At 37.5% G+C, this 16,051-nt stretch overlaps 1 pseudogene; it reads right to left on the reverse strand.

The window, feature by feature from the left end:
- Nucleotides 1–959: 959 nt before the first annotated feature.
- On the reverse strand, nucleotides 960–2,458 carry LOC129471185 (oxysterol-binding protein-related protein 9-like; annotated as a pseudogene).
- Between the last annotated feature and the right edge of the window lie 13,593 nt (nucleotides 2,459–16,051).

Here is a 16,051-nt window from a genome sequence, read left to right on the forward strand (position 1 = left end):
CCAATTTTGAAGATTTGATGCACTGTTATTATAATAAAGGATGCAGAGTGTAGCAGTTATTAAGCAGCTACTCTGAGAAAATAAGGCTTTATTACTGGGAAAAAAAAAGAAGAGAAACTTAGTACAATGAACTCAATGAGACAATCATACTTAAAAAGAACACTCCATTTTGTAAGTTCATTTCTCTTTCTGATATAATATGTGGCTGTGACATTAATTTCTAGCCTCTTGTTTTGATATTGTAAAAGTCTGAGTGCACCTGCAATTAAGTCCTATTATTTCTGACTTGTAAGGTTGTCCCTATAAATGACGCCTGGTGAAAACATTACAGAGGCTGCTTGTCAAAGACTCCTTGAAAACTAAGCAGTGTAAAGACTAGGCAATTATCGTCAGTGCTAGTTTTTAGATGAGAAAAGACAGCTACAGCCACTGCAATAGCATTCAAAATGAGTTCCCAAGTTAGGAGGAGTACAAGTAACCCTCGGGGTTAACCTGACTTACAAAGGGTGCCGGTAGGTTATCTAACGAGAGGCAGCTTGAATGTGGCACTTTTGCTGTGGAGCTTAAGTGAACCACTTATTTTATTTTATTCTTTAGATCAGCAAAATAAATAGAAATCTGGACTGTTTCATGTCTATATATTAACCAGTTTTCATTATCCTTTTCTGGTGCTTTTAAGTAATTGTGCTTAATTGCACTGTTGAATTTTGCAATTTCTAGGGAATTATATTTTATGGCATGGTTCTGAGCTTAAAGAACAAATGTACTCACTTTTTTTGGATGAATAAAAGAATGCTTTTCCCAAATGAACTGTCCATGTGCATTGGAAGATCCACTATCCCTGAGATAGAAGCCACTACAGTAAGTAGGGACTGAATAAGTTATCTCAAAGCAAGATCAATTGTTGTTTATTAGGCTTACTGACCTGGTCATCAGTTGTAAACCTTATACTTCTCAACCTAATGTTTGGCAGCACAAAAATCTTTCTGTAGTGGTTCACAGTAGACCCAGCATTCTCCATCTTCACGAAATAGCTTGTCCCCGTTGAATTTTCTGTTCTTTCCTTTCTCAGGCTTCTGCTCTTTGCCTTTCTGCAAGTCTGTGCTTTGCCTCAGTTGACACAGCAAAGTCTCTGATTCTTAAGTTGAATGACATCTTTCCAAAGGCAGCTGGATTTATTCTCATTCTGTTCTTTCAATTTCCTCATTTCTTCTTGATTATAAGCAACTTCATGATATCAACAAAGACTGTGTTTTCCCCCTTTTGCATACTGGGCATGCATTACATCATTCCATTTCCCTTCAGTTGAGCAAAAAGACTTCTTGTCATTTGGAGAAAAAATGTCAGGGATAATTCTGTGCTTCTTGCCCCCACAGAAAGTGTGGAAGACGCTATAGCCCAGTTTGAAACATTTAATGTTGCATTCTCTCCCTAATTCCCCACAGGTCACTGGGAGGATAAACCTTCCATAACCACAGGGGAGTGTGAAAGTGTAGTGCTCATCATATTCTAGACACAAGACATAGCCTTGCCCTAGCTGTGCACCCCAATTGACATCCCATGGAATTTTTATTTGTTCCAGATATGAACATCGAATTGTATCTTCCTGTTAAAACACTCAGAATAAAAGGCTGCAATGGATGCATGATGGGAAACCTGCTAAACCATGAATGTTACAATATTTTTGGAGACCTAGGCAACTGGTGCTTCTGAAACTAGCTCTGTGTTATCTTCAATATCATTAGGTAATATCTAGTGATACTAAAAAATCTCACTGAAAATGGGGTTGTATGACATTTTGGCAACCAATTCATTTTTTCTTTTTTTTTTTTTTTTTTGCTTGCATGAAAGGCTGAGAGGTACCATTGTATAACCTGAACCATTCACTCACTAGGACCCTTCTCATCACTAATGTTCAAAAACAGATGCAAAAAAAATAAGTCTGCACACATTTCTAAGAGATCTTCTCTCAAGAATAAATGTTGGAAGAACTATCTTCGTTCTATCTCAGTAAGATTCATTCCAAGCCTAACCCGTGACAAGACATTCACGATAATGCTCTTATGCTCCTCTGCTGACTGCCTCTGCAACATCCTCTCTATCACCATGCGAATAAAAAAGATGAGCATCACTTGTTCCACTGGATATGAAGTAATTAAATGATTCTGTGGTAAGTAGGCACTTTAGACTGCCTCCAGAGCTACTTTGTGTCAAGACTAAGGAGGATCAAGAAGACTCTATTAAAGTACTTTGAGAGTGAACCACTTTGGGAGAATTCACCAGCAACATAGAAGTCATCTTTACTGGTGGAATAAGAGAACACTGGTACTGTGTCTGCAGACAGATTGACATGACTTGGAGAAGTTAGACTGTGATTAGGTAGTAAATGGCCACTGACTGTGCTATTTGATGTTGGAGGCTCATGATTTCCCAAGGCAACTAATACAGATCTAGCCATAATTTCTTTTCAAAGTATTGGACCCTAGACATAAATCCTGAATCCATACCCTAGAGGCCAGTGGGAAGGAGATAGAGCACAACTTGACCCCAGGCACTCAGCAGGGACCCTGGGGACCCAGAGGTGGCAGTTGTCCCCTCTCCCAGAACCATGGTCTATTCAAAGCTCAAATGGCCAGCATAAAAGTCATTTGTCAAAGCTCTTGCTCTCCATCCCTCCAAGGAAGGGAGTCAGAGGCTACTCTGGAGCAATCCTTTTTGTTCCCCTGTGGATTGGTCTGATGGATCCCTAGGCTGTGGCACAGAGAGCCCATATACTCATTGTTTTTAATTTTCATTCTTTCTTTTATAATTTTTCTCTGTGTCTTTATGAGTTTTACATGTTAAAACTTAGAAATATGTAAGTGAGGAAAAAAGCTAAGCTTTCAGAAATACATCCAGTAGCAACTAAAGGTAATCCACCAATAAGTGAAATCATTGCATCTGATAAGTCACCAATATGTTACAATAAGATTTGCAACATTTAATAAACATCTGTTATGTGACTTTTTTTGCCAGATATTTTCAAATATGTTAATTTATCTTAAAAAGTAAATAACTAAAACAACTTATTTTAAAAATTATACCCTTTATAGTATTTTTAGTAAACAATAAGTCAGGTATAAAAATATAGAGTTCTGTATTAATTTACACAGGGCTTTATATACAGTCGTATTCAGTAATAGTAAGTAATATTTTTACAACACAATTCACCGTGTAACATTGATACTCTCAGGAATAACACCACTCACTTTGAATAAGAGATACTAAATTAACTATAATACTCTTCTGAATGCAGAGTAATGAAAAACCTATGTAGGGAATAAATCCCATTTATTTCTGCCTCAGATGCCAGTGATAATACATATTTTAGTTCGACCATCTGACTGGAACATCTGTTACCTGTTTTGCTCTGGCTTCTGAAAGCTCTCTTTTAAGTGTGACTGATCCCCACTATGTGTTTTATGATGTACAAGTGGCATAACAGCACACAGCATATGTTCTTTGGTATTGGGCTACATGCCTTTCATTGACCGAGGGTACAAATCTTCTTTTAATTCATCAAGTAACATAAGGATTCTTCAATAATCTAGTCTTTAATACCTCTAAGCCATACATAGAAAGGCTTCCTTTGGTTACAAATACAATCAGAAGACCACATTTGGAACCCTTGTTTCCGACAGTATTACCACTTGGGCCAGGAGAAAAGCAAAGAGACAGAAATAGTATTATGTGAGAAAGGCAATAACAACAAGGTTTATTTTAATTATGTTTTGATGAAAAGAGAACAATGACGTTAAACCTAAGAAAGAAATCCTGGCAGTTCCAGTTTAGAGAGTATCAACCATGTGCCATATGGTTTCCATATTCAAGGGAGGAAGTGAAGATCAAAGAGGTGATGTGAGGTATGCCAATCCACATAGCTAGTAAATGCAATTTAGGGCTCCCTCATGTTAAATCCCACGTTCTTTCCCCATCTTCATATTATTGTCATTAGATAAGTGACAAAGGTGAGAATAGAAGCAAAGTACTCAGGGAATCTCATCCTCTAATATTCTGTCTTATTGGGCTCCAAAGTGGCCATTCTCAATAATCATTATTTCCTTTCCACTATGCCTGTGCATTCTGTTCCTGCCATTATATCCCCTTCTCCCTGGATTTTGCCTGTTCTTAGCACATTGCTTGATCTACAGTGTATAAAAGTGTCCTCTGTGACTTCAGAGACTGAATATCCAGATGAACATTCAGACGAGAAAAGCCTTGCAGTGACCACCTGCTACTCTTGGAAGAGTCAGGGAGAAGCCAGTTGTGTGTGAGAAGTCTGACTATCCTGAGAACGCCATGTGGTGAGGAAGCCCAAGTTAGCCATGTGGAGAGGCTTGAATAGTGAGAGAGATTCCTGAACCAACCAGTGCCTTAGCAGACAGCATGTAGAGATGAACCAAGGTTCTCAGTGATAGAGAGAACTGAAGCCCTAAACTTAGAATACAGTCAAACCGTTTCAAATCCTTACAACCTAATGAACAGCCCCAGCTTAGGACCCAGGGAAGGAATCACGGAGGCAAGACAAGCCTCCCTGTTGTACCCAGTCCAAATTTCAGATGCATAACCCTAAATATGTTATTTTAAAAATTGATGTTTTTAGGCCGGGCACAGTGGCTCACGCCTGTAATCCCAGCACTTTGGGAGGCCGAAGCAGGTGGATCACTTGAGGCCAGGAGTTTGAGATCATTCTGGCCAACATGGCAAAAACCCAACTCTATTAAAATGCAAAAATTGGCTGGGCGTGGTGGTACATTCCTGTACCCCAGCTACTCAGGTTGTGGAGGATGAGAATCGCTTGAACCCAGGATGCAGAGGTTGCAGTAAGCCAAGATCCCACCACTGCACTCCAGCCTATGCAACAGAGCGAGACTCTGTCTCAAAAGAAAAGATGTTTTAACTGAGTTTTGAGTGTTTTCTACAAAGCAAAAGATAATCAAATTAATGGTGTTTTGAGAAAGAATGCTTACTATGTAAGATGCCATATTTATCATCCACAGATGCTCTAAATCTTTGTGGTATCTAATGAAAGTTCTTTTTATTACTATTGTTTAGAAATGTGTTAGTCCCTTTTGTGAAAAGCATGTATTCATATCCTCAGAAGGAATAAAGAAATAGTATGTACCTGAGGGCAAGCAGGATGTGCAATGTTTAAAGTAGTATTGTAAGGAGGGCAGTCACAGAAGCCATCTCCAAAGACAATGTTTTTCAATGTTTTATGAAATAAAATTCAATATGTTCTTTTGTTCTTTCTATCTCTAAGGCTATCTTTTGAAAGCTGTTACAAAACATCCATTCGGAAACACAGACATGGTGTATAGAAGCCATACTTGATTTAGTGGAAATTAAAATGAGCTATGCCCCATTTCAGTATTGTCAGTATTTGCAAAAAGCATTGACATAAAAATTACCCAGAGACTCAGTTTTTCATTTCTATTTGTTCCCTAGACTGTCAAAAACGCTCAAGAATCCTAATCCACACATTTTGATTAGGTTCCAAACCATATGACTTCAGGCAGAAAGATATTTCAGCCCAATTGGAGGCCCTTAGGGAGAGTATGACTGCTCAGCCTGATTTATTCCATGTGTACAGCCACAGGAGCATGATAGCTCAATGAATAAATGTATCTATTTAATGATTCTTACACCAGTTTTAGTAGTCACAAAAGGTGCTATATTTATAAAATAGAAACTGCAGCTCTTTTTGTTTTGTTTTTCAAAATTAAGTACATGTGAAGTGCAAGAAACATAAATATCTTAAGAAAAAAGTGTTATTAGCTAAAGATTTCTCCACCTGAGTTGGGAATCCAGGTCTTTGGGAAATTGAGTTTGAAGGTAATCATAATCTGTGAATGATTTTAGAAGGACACAAAATTCACCATTAGAAATTAAAATGTGCTCTAATGCCTGGTATATATGTTCTTGTTATAATACCATTTAAAGACTATTTTAGGATAAGGAAGCAAAACATAAGTTTAATGTCAAAAACATCTGGGAGATTATGTTTAATTTGATCAATTAAAAGCTTTTTTAAAAAAGGTTAGTGCTCTGATCTGTTTACTGAATGATTTTTTAAGGTCTATTATGAAAGCAGAGGCACTATAGTTGCAAGACAGACTGGAGTGTTTAAATCCATCTTCTGGGCTGGGCGCGGTGGCTCACGCCTGTAATCCCAGCACTTTGGGAGGCCGAGGCGGGCAGATCACGAGGTCAGGAGATCGAGACCACGGTGAAACCCTGGCTCTACTAAGAACACAAAAAATTAGCCGGGCGTGGTGGCGGCGCCTGTAGTCCCAGCTACTCGGAGAGGCTGAGGCAGGAGAATGGCGTGAACCCGGGAGGCAGTGAGCCGAGATTGCGCCAGTGCACTCCAGCCTGGGCGACAGAGCGAGACTCCGTCTCAAAAAAAAAAAAAAAAATCCATCTTCTGTATTCCAGAAATATGAACTGGACAGGAAATAACTCATGATAGAAGCAGACCGCCACTGTATTGTCTAGAACAGCGGTCTTTCCTTCAGAGGCCTTTACCTCTTTCTGTCTAAAGCAAAATAGTAACCATTTTAGGCGTTTAGGGTCACAAGGTCTCTGTCACCATCTCTGCCGTTGTGGTGATCACAGCTATAGACAAGGCATAAACTAATAGGCATGGCCGTGTTCCAACACAGGCTTCAATTTGAGCCCTGGTCCGAAGATTTGGGATTTGGGAAGTCTATCAGATTTTACCATGGAATGCATTTATGGGACCAACTCATGAAAATACAGTCACAAAAGCCAGTGATTAGGAATTAGTGGCCAGAAGGAGAGACAAGAAAAATAAAGCCTGAGGGGAAGAACAAAAAAAAATAAATGTGATAGCGGGGACTATACTTATTATGACAGTGGATGAAGGACTCACATAAAAATGCTATTTCTCTAGTTGCAAACAGAGAGTATGAAGGCTCTAAGGCATAAACTCCTCAGAAATGTATATCATGACCTGTGTTCCCCCCAACTTTTTTTATGGTCAGGTACCTGGAGCCAAAGAGCTGAAGTAAATTTCATGAAGGCACAGAGCTAGTCAGTTGCAGAGCCTATGTTTGAGCCTGATACACTTTCTTCTCAAAGCCACATTCCTTTCATATCATTAGTTGTCCTTTAACAATTCTCAAATGTTTAAATATAAGTATGTTCCAAAGCTTTGATACAGGTGACGGCCCTATGTAGGAACAGGCTCTTCTGGGTAATTGATCATATGTGCCTTTGTATTTACATTGGAGTCCATAATGCAGAAAATGACACCAATAATGGCTTTTAAACTCCATCAGACTATATAAGGCTAGGTCCTCTTTGATATTACTAATAATCTAAGCCACTCCACTGCTCTTCATTGCGTTGCTCCACATCTCAATTAACAATTCAGGGTAGCCCTTCAGGTCTTTTCCTTGGAGCTAAGAATTGCAACTAAGCTAAGAAACTATTTTAAATTATTTGCAGAATGTATTGTTATGCAGTCCCCATATTGTTATGCTTATTTTAACGCTGGAACTTCTTGTGAGGTGGCAGTATGCATCAAGTGAACTTCGAAAATTAACTTCAAATAGTGGTAGTTATAAACAGAACGACATCACTGTGCTTAGACTGGCACTGGCCTAGGCTCACCTCACATTTTATTCCGTATTATATTCAGTATATATACAGAATAAAATATACGTGTATAATTTTTCTATACATATTTTTCTGTACCTATATTTTTATAATGTATTTATTATGTATGTATGTCTTTCTAATGATTATCAGATACATTCTGAATTTATATCATCTGATTTCTAAAACAATATTATATACTAATGTGAAATTTCCATTACCTACTAATATTAATATAATTTTAAAAATCACACCAATTATGTCAATAGATAGAAATTGTAGTAAATAGAGCTACATAGCTGCACTAACAAGGGACATTATTTGAGATTGGAAAGGCAAGAATATAGAGAAGAGACAAAGAATAAAAAACAAGTCCGGCATCAAAAGCATAACTGAGTTTATCTGACTACTAAAAAAAAAAAAAAAAAGGGACTAAAATCATTAAGTAAAAGTACATTTCCCAAATCAATTTTTTCTTCTGTTTGAAAAAGATAATCTCTATATAGTTAAACTGATACATTTCATAAAATTAAATTCATATAAATATCATGAAAGATGCATGTGCTTTCTCTGTCCAAATAATTGAAAGTGCCAAAAGAAGGATGTACCAAAATAAGCAAGCCTCAGTGGATTTACTTACGCAAACTGACATTACAATACTGCCAAGATGACTAAATTCTAGTATTATCAGAATTTATGAAATGCGGCTTGTCTCAAGTGCCTGAGAACTGCTTCTGCAGTTCCAAATTAGATTCTACTATTTTATGTGGTTGCTTTCTTGGGTGCAACCTAAATTAAAATTACTTTCAATTTACAACATTTTTCCTTCTCAGGAAATATAAATGTTTTGCTAAATGATTCTTATGTCTTATTGAAAATATTACTTTTTTATTAATTTAAAATTGATATGATGGAATAGTATAAAAATGTGGCAGAACTTAATTGAGATTGTGCTTCTCTAATCTAATTCTGCTCAGCAATATAACATGCATCAAACAGTGGATTTTTGATAGAAACAATGAATTTAAATTTAAATTTTCGGGTTATATTCTCATTTACATTACCCAGTGCACAAAATGTTTAAGCTCTTCTTTCTTTTCAGACATCCACAGCATCAATAAAGATGTCATACATGCACACAACACTTCAGAAACAGAATACAGCTGGCATTTCAGCCAGAAAGGGGATTTTCCTTGGGGGCTCTTTCATTGCTGTAACACTAATCTGTGACAAAACGGCCTTGTCAAATTCTTATTGCATTTAAGAAGCTTTTGGTGAGATTTGTATTGATCTAGAATAAGGGAACTGACAACATTGCAATAAATTTTTACTACTTAGTACTGATCAATATGTTTTTCCTCTCAAACTTTTTGCAGAAAATTGCCTTAAATTTTTTCAGATATGGCCAAGATGTTGTTAAGTTAATTATATCTTTTTTCTAAGTTAATTATATCTTGTGCAAAAGGTTACAGACACTTAATGAAGAGAAGAGAACACCTTATACTGTGATCTTCATTTTCCTGAGATCAGTTATAGCTAACATGTAAATAAAATACACACACAGAAAAACATACCTGGCAACACATCAGACAACATAGAGATTGACAGATAACACAAGGACCTATATACACTAATTTTTAATTGATCACCATATCTATTTAATTTTCTTCATGCTACATTAAAATCATAGGGATTATAAATACATGGCACAGTTATTGTCCCGAAATATTTGATAAGGAAAGGAAATGAATGGATAAATATGGTCTCATGTTCTATTCATACATAGATTTTATCATTATCCTCTGTCTCTCATGTGCTTTAAAAATTTGAGGTTTTAAACAAATATGACGTGTTTTAATAAATAATATTTATTTTCAGAAGCATATTTTGCATTTCTCTTTTTTGATGTTACTGCAACTTTTCAAATTCACTTTCTGTCAATCATATGCTTGATTGCAAAGATATTTAGGCTAAAGTAGGAGCAGAGCAAAGAAGGAAATAATTTTCTTCAACAATGGAGTAAAAGCAACTGCCAGTGGAAGAATAGATATGATAATAAATTTCACATTTTCATTATGGCATATTTTTAATAGTTATTTCTATTGCATCTACAACCATCTTCCTGGAACTAGTGCCTAAAGAATAAATGTCGTGTTTTGAAATCATTTTTCTATTAACCTTTAGAACAACAGTGTTTATAAAATCATTTTAAAAACTGAAATTTCAGTGGAAGGAAACATTATCAAGTGTATTGTGTTTGTTGAGAATATTTAAATATTTGAACCATAGAGTTCAATAAATTGTTTTCTCATTCCTTTTATTACTTAAAATATATTTTTATCCAGTAAATTTCATATTAAACTGCACATTTATTCTCATGCTTTTAAAAAGGTATAGTGTGGCACACTTTTTATCTATAAATTGTTTTAGCAAATCTCTGAGAAAAATGGTCAATTAATGACATTCTCCATTTTATGAAAATTTTATTGATTGTCCACTCTGTTTTGGCAGGAGTAGTGATCTTGATTTCAGACTGACACCATATGTATGAGATAACACTCATCACCAAATTTGCTTAGCTCATGACCTCAGACACAACTTACTTTACTTAGCAGTGACTTCATGACCATTAGACACAACTTCTGATGTCTAAGTCTCTCCACAGTTTGGTCATGTACAGTCAAAAGAGATAAGGCTGAATTGCTACAACCCATTAAGTTTCAGAGAAGCCATCAGCTCTTGGATCCTTTCAGCTTTTATACATAACTGATCATGCCCTATCCCACCCCCTGGAGTACAAGATTTGTTCCCAGTCTCGAAGCGACTGATTCTCATAAATACCAGTAATATATCATTTAACATGCAAACACAGTAATTAGATACAGCTGATCTAATTACTGTACCAATACAGTCATAGTTCTTCACTAGATTCTATTTTATTTGTGTCTGTTGTAGGTATCCTCTTAACAATTGCTTTAATTAATGTGTCAAGAAAGATTCAAAAAGGTTCAAAGTTCCTCACCTATCTGAACCTACAGGAAAGGCCAGAAAATCAGCTTTTAACTCCTTTCTTCCATTTAGAAATTCAAGTTAAGTATCCAAAATGCTAAAATGGGAGCACTGTTGGCCCTCTGAAATATCATAGCTCTTATGATAATTATGTTGCAATAATACATTATTGTGCATTTATATAATTAAATTTAGAATGTTTACTTTTTGTATTTTTGTTTTAGAACTAAAAATATAAGGACAGAAGTATAATTTGTAGGGCTTTTTCTTTCTTTTCTTTTCTTTTTTTTTTCTTTTTTTTCCTTTGAGATGGAGTTTCACTCTTGTTGCCCAGGCTGGAGTGCAATGAGGCAATCTCAGCTCACCTCAAACTTCACCTCCAGGAGTCAAGCTATTCTCCTGCCTCAGCCTCCCGAGTAGCTGGGTTTACAGACGTGCACCACCAGGCCCGACTAATTTTGTATTTTTAGTAGAGATGGGGTTTCTCCATGTTGGTCAGGCTGGTATCAAACTCCCAACAGCAGGCGATCCGCCCACTTCGGCCTCCCAGTGTGCTGGGATTACAGGCATGAGCCACCGCACTTGGCCGGCTTTTTTTTTCTTATACTATATTTTGAGTATATTTCTATGTTCAAAAAAAAAGGCTATTGTAATATCTTTGATTTATGTAATAACTTTTTTTCAAAAGGCTTATAAATGCTGCAAGAAGTTCATTTAATTAAATGCTTAAGGATAATTTTCATATTACATATTCAAATGGAGTTGTATTTAACTAAGGGAAGATGAAAAGCCTTGTAACTGTTTTTTATTGTTCAGACTAAAGTCTACATATAACACATGAAAATTCTATTTAAAATATAATTCAAGCCACATTAACAAAACCTCACACAAATATGAAAATTCAATAGAGAACAGAAAAAAAATTAGAGTCTGAATCTACAGAATTAAAGGAAGTCTGATATTGGAATTTGTTCCGCATTAACTGCCAGGCTTGCTGGCTTATTGCTTAGCTTTTAATGGGCCACATTTCAGGAACAGGAGGCAATTCCTAATGCCCTTGAAGAGTGAGAAATCGGACTGAGAATTGGAAGGAGTGAAAGAAGAAAGGAGGGGGAAGAAGTAAGGAAGAAGAAGAATAAACTCACCCAATAGAGAAAGACATTGAGGAAACTTTCTCAACTCGGCCTTGGCTCTAGTGTAGTGTAAGGAGAAAGTTTTTGAAAAATATTTTATGATAACTCTTCATCTCAAGCAAAAAGCCATATATGTTTGAGCTTAGAATTGACAAAAATTTTATGGTCTGTAACTAATTGTAAAAACAGTAAAGTGGTTCTTCACTGATAGTGATTCCAGGTACATGACAAAAGTGAACAAAAAAGAATCTTCTCTGAAGGAAATTAATTCAAATCATCAAGAATATTTAAAGATAATATTTTAAGAAAAATAAACTCATAAGTAAAAAATTCTAAACATATGAGAAAGCAAGCCACAATGAGTTTGAGTAGAAGAAAAACAAACTATAGAATCAGACACATAAATAATGCCGAAATATGCAGAATCTAAATGAAGCCATTGATATATTTAAGGTGATTAAGAATAGATTTTTTAAAAGCAAAGAAAACAACAAGACTTTAAGGAGGCTGAGCAACATGGCCAAGTAGAAGGCACCACTGATTGTCCTCCTAACCAGATTATCAAATTTAACCACTATCTACACAAAAAAGCCACCTTTATAAGAACCAAAAATCAGGAAAGCGATTACAGTACCTGGTTTTAACTTCATATCACTGAAAGAGGCACTGAAGAGAGTAGGGAAAGTGTCTCAAATTGCTGACACTACTTCCTCTCCACCCTGCAGCAGCAGACATGTAGTGTAGAGTGGCAATCTGTGCACTTGGTGGAGGAGGAGCACAGTGATTGTAGGGCTTTGCACTGGAACCCATTGCTGGCCTGTCACCGTGGAAAGAACTAAGTGGCTCCCATGGAGTGACTTTTTTTTTTTTTTAGACGGAGTTTTGCTTGTTACCCAGTCTGGAGTGCAATGGCACGATCTCAGCTCACTGCCTCCTCTGCCTCCCAGGTTCAAGAGATTCTCCTGACTCAGCCTCCCAAGGGGCTGAGATTACAGGCATGGGCTACCACGCCTGGCTAATTTTGTATTTTTAGTACAGACGACGTTTCTCCATGTTGGTCAGGCTGGTCTCTAACTCCCGACTGCAGGTGATCCCACCTCGGCCACCCAAAGTGCTGGAATTACAGGCTGGAGCCACCATGCCGAGCCTGAAGGGAACTTTTAAACCAGCCCTAGGCAGAGGGTAATTATCCATTCCAGTGGTCAGAACCTGAGTTCTGCCAACATGAGCTAAAGGGCTCTGGAATACTGAATAAATTCAAATGGGAGCTTAAGTCACAAGTACTACAATTCCTGAGCCAATACTTACACAATGCTGGGCTTGGAATCAGTAGACCAGCTGGGGCCACAGACAGTACTTGTGCCACCCCTTCCTCAACCCCAGGCAGCACAGCTCACAGTTCCAGGAGATAATTCTTCCTTCTGCCTGAGAAGAGGAGAGAGAAGAGTAATGAGAACTTTGTCTTGCAACTTGTATACCAGCTCAGCCATAGTAGGATAGGGCACCAGGCAGAGGTGTGAGGCCTTCATTCCGGGTATTTGCTCCCAGACCACAAACCTAGACTCACCCTGGGCCAGAAGAAAACCCACTGCCTTGAAGGGAAGGACCCAGACCTGGCAGCATTGATCACCTGTTTACTAAAGAACTTATGAACCCTGAATCATCACCAGCGGTAGCCAGGTAGTATTCACAATGGGCCTTGGGTGAGACACTGAGACTTGCTGGCTTCAGATGTGATCCATAACATTGGCAGCTGAGGTAGAAAGAGAGATGGAGGTATAAAGTTTATTCAAGAGATAATAACAAGAAACTTCCCAAACTTAGAGAAAGATACCAACATTCAAGTACGAGAAGTTTATAGAACACCAAGCACACTTAAACAAAAGAAGACTATCTTAAGACATTTAAAACTCAAACTCCCAAAGGTCAAGGATAAGGTAATAATTTTAAAAGCAAAAAGAGAAAAGAAGTCAATAGCATATAATGAAAGTCCAATACATCTGACAATAGACTTTTCAGTGGAAGCCTTACAGACTGGGAGAGAGTGGCATGACATATTTAAAGTGCTGAAGAAAGAAAACTTTTACACTATAATATCTGGTGGAAATATTCTTCAAACATGAAGGAGAAATAAAGGCTTTCCCAGATGTATTAGTCCGTTCTTGCACAGCTATAAAAAAAAAATCTGACAGTGGGTAATTTATAAAGAAAAGAGGTCTAATTGGTTTACAGTTCCACAGACTGTATAGGAAACATGGCAGCATCTGCTTCTGGGACTGCCTCAGGGAGCTTTTACTCATGGCAGAAGACAAATTGGGAGCAGAGCAGGAGCGAGAGAGCGTGGGAAGGTGCCTCATACTTTCAAACCACCAGATGTCACAAGAACTCACTCACTATTGTGACACATTACCAGTGGGGAAATCTGCTCCCATGATCCAATCGCCACCCACAAGGCCCCACCTCCAAAAGTGGGGACTGCAATTTGACATGAGATTTGGGCCAAACCATATCATCAAACAAACAAAAGCTGAGAGATTTTATCAACACAAGACCTGTCCTGCAAGAAATGCTCAAGGGAATTATTCAATCTGAAAGAAAAAGATATTAACGAACAATAAGACAGCATCTGCAGGTACAAAGCTCACTGGTAATAGTAAATACACAGAAAAGCACAGAATATTATAACACTGTAATCGTGCTGTGTAAATGATTCATATCTTAAGTAGGTCTAAAGGACAAACTGATCAAAAATAATAACTACAACTTTTCAAGACATAAACCATGCAATGAGAATTAAAAGAAACAAGTTAAAAAGCAGGAAGACAAAGTTAAAGTGTACAGTTTCTATTAGTTTTCTACTTGCTTGTTTGCTAGTTTGTTTATGTAATCAGTGTTGTCATCAGTTTTTTATAATGGCTTATAAGATATTATTTGCAAGCCTCATCGTAAGCTGAAATCAAAATACATACAACAAACACAAAAAATAAAAAGAAATAAATGAAAACATACCATCAGAGAAATCGCCTTAATGAAAAGAAAAACAGGAAGGAAGGAAAGAAGGTTGAGAAGACAAAGAAAGCAAATATAAAATGGCAAGAGTAAATCCCTACTTATCAATAATAACATTGAATGTAAATGAACTAAACTCTCCAATCAAAACACATACAGTGGCTGAACGAATAAGAAAAAAAAAAAAGACTCAATGACTTTTTGCCTGCTGGAAGCATACTTTACATACAAAGACACACAGAGCCTGAAAATAATGGGATGCAATAAGATATTCCATGCCAATGGAAACTAAAAAAGAGTAGGAGTAGCTATTCTTATATCAGACAAAGTAGACTTCAAGACAAAAAACAACAAACAAGACAAAATATACATTATATAATGATAAAGGGGTCGATTCAGCAAAAACATATAATAATTTAAAGCATATATATCCAACAGTGGAGCACCCAGATATATACTGCAAATATTAATAGAGCTAAAGGCAGAAATAGATCTCAATACAATAATAGCCAGAAACTTCAACACCCACTTTCAGCACTGGACGGATCATTCAGACAGATAATCAGAGAAGAAACATTGGATTTAATCTGTACTGTAGACCAAATTGACCTAATAGATATTTACAGAACATTTTATTCAATGGCTACACAATACGTATTCTTCTCTTTAGCATGTGGATCATTCTCATGAATAGATATGGGGCCAGAGTCAAGATGGCCAAGGAGAAACAGCCAGGAACAGAGGCTCCCATTGAAAAAAACCATAATAAGCAGGTGAATCCCTTGCTGGCAACCAAGGTATCCAGGTTCTCTTATCAGAACTGACTAGCAGGCTTGTGCGATCCATGGAGAGGAAGGAAGAGCAATGTGGTGCGGCAGCCCACCTGAGAGCCACACAGGGTGGTGGAGCACCCACCCCCCTCTGCCAAGGGAGGCTGTGAGTGAGTGTGCTATCCAGAGAGGGAAACCATGCTTTTTCCATGGAACTGTGCAACCCACGGATCAGAAGATCCCACTTGCAAACACACAACACTGGGGCCTAGCATCCCAACCCTAGAGCCATGCAGATTCCCAGCAGCCTCTCAGCTGGAATCTGCTTAATCTTACCAAGCTCCCAGGAGGAGGGTGACCAGCGCCACAGCTGTGGCTGCCTTCTGTCTGGGCCCATTGAGCTCTTGGGGGAGGGGCAGCAGCCAGCACTGAGACTCACAACTGCCTAGCACGCTAAGCTCCCTGGGC

The sequence above is a fragment of the Symphalangus syndactylus genome, chromosome 21, assembly GCF_028878055.3.
Source record: "Symphalangus syndactylus isolate Jambi chromosome 21, NHGRI_mSymSyn1-v2.1_pri, whole genome shotgun sequence".
Classification (NCBI taxonomy): domain Eukaryota; kingdom Metazoa; phylum Chordata; class Mammalia; order Primates; family Hylobatidae; genus Symphalangus; species Symphalangus syndactylus.